Raw genomic sequence first — 1,785 nt, forward strand, 5'->3', positions numbered from 1 at the left:
ATAATACACAATATGCATATTACCAAATGTAATCTCAAAATAAACCAACTGTTATGTAACATATATTTACCTAGAAGGATCATATAGAACATTCCAGATGAACAGTGAAGAAAAGCACTTCTTATTAACCCAAATCACTTTCTCCTAAATTTACCATGTTATGATACAAAGAACATCTCAACATTATAGGAAAGTTAAAATAATATATTACATTTTGCTTACATCTGAGAAGCTGAAATAACAAACTGTATTATGAAACAAAATTACTATTACATTCATGGCATAAAAAACATAGTTATAACCAAATGCTTTTATATTGCCTTGTAGGAACAGAAATCCATACCTGACACAATAATTAGGACCAAGAACCTGTGTCCAGAAATGTCATGGGCTGTAGGAAACTACCAAGAACTATTATTATGTTTATACATTATATGTTATATAAATTGCTTGATTTGGGTACACAAATTTAGTTGATTATAATAAAAAGAGAAGAAAATAAGTAACATAAATGAGAAATTAATGGACACAAATTGTAAATGAAGCAAATTACATAAGATAATCAACAAAATGGATAAATAATATAGAAATAAAGAACCATTTTGTGCTTAGAGCCCTTTCATCAGATAATATATAGAAGAGGGTAGATAACTTATAAGGAAGAAAGTTATAACTTGATTAAGATGGATATATATATATATATATATATATATATACATATATATATATATAAAATGATTTATTGATTTATATGCTTAAAATATGCTTTACACTCATATCCAATGTATTTAGACTGATATTTCTTCAGCACCAGCTGCAGAAATATTTATTTATATTTTCCTCTTTATAGAGTCATTCTTATTTTATGGCCCAAAGTATGTGTAGTTGGAATATAACTTTTCTTAAAATCACTGAATCAAAAAAAAAAAAAAGCTTTTTTATATATACCGCCACAAAAAGTGTTGTGAAATCTAGTTAGCTACAAAAGTGCATACCATATGAAATTGTAGAAAAATAAAGAAAGCAAATCCATAGTGAAAATAAGTTGTTCTAGGTTTGTTTGATAAAAACACTTTAGAAAACTGACTTGCCTGCCCCTAGAGGGATTGCAGGTGTGCTGCTATGTCACATTTGCATCAGTAGGTGGCAGAGAGGAGAGAGATTGTGTCTACATTCTGTTTTGACCTGTAAACACCTGAATAATTAGCAACCTGAAAAAAAAAAACTTAGAGGTCATTAAGAACGGCAAATAATTGGTGAAGAAATGGAAAAGGAAGAGAAACAGATGTATATGGTAATGATTAATAGAGACAGAACTGGCTAGTGAGGAGCAGGCTGGTATGAGTAGCTGGTATACTAGTCTTTTTGTATAGTCATATGGGCAAGTGAAGGATCCCTTCCCTACTCCTCCTACCCCTTTTTGCCTATGGCAGACAGACATGAGAGGAGGCACTGAGGTCATCAGAGCAGGACAGCTGTCTCTGCCATTCACCTACTGCAGCACTCAAGAGCCCAGTCCCTACACCTCACCTGGGCTGCATAGTATGCTGGCCCTGGATGTGGGAGTTGCAGGTAAGCTGGCCCCAAAAGCATGAGCATCTTGAGGAGAGAAAAATATACTTTCTCATTCCTGTCCACCTATGACAGGCAGGAGATCTAACCCATGGGTTGTAATAGTGAGAGAAATGGTCATGTCCTTCAGTGGCTAACCATTTAATCTATACGGTGCCTAGCCATATACTTGGCCTGGTCAACAAAGGAAGAACTGACCCTGCTTGTAGGGTC

At 34.0% G+C, this 1,785-nt stretch overlaps 1 non-coding gene across 1 annotated transcript; it reads left to right on the forward strand.

The window, feature by feature from the left end:
* The first annotated feature begins 1,090 nt into the window (after positions 1-1,090).
* Positions 1,091-1,219, forward strand: LOC127679549 (small nucleolar RNA SNORA17). The gene has a single exon (XR_007976848.1). It is a non-coding gene; the product is annotated as a small nucleolar RNA SNORA17 (small nucleolar RNA).
* Positions 1,220-1,785: the final 566 nt, after the last annotated feature.

The sequence above is a fragment of the Apodemus sylvaticus genome, chromosome 2 (assembly GCF_947179515.1).
Source record: "Apodemus sylvaticus chromosome 2, mApoSyl1.1, whole genome shotgun sequence".
In the NCBI taxonomy this organism is placed as follows: domain Eukaryota; kingdom Metazoa; phylum Chordata; class Mammalia; order Rodentia; family Muridae; genus Apodemus; species Apodemus sylvaticus.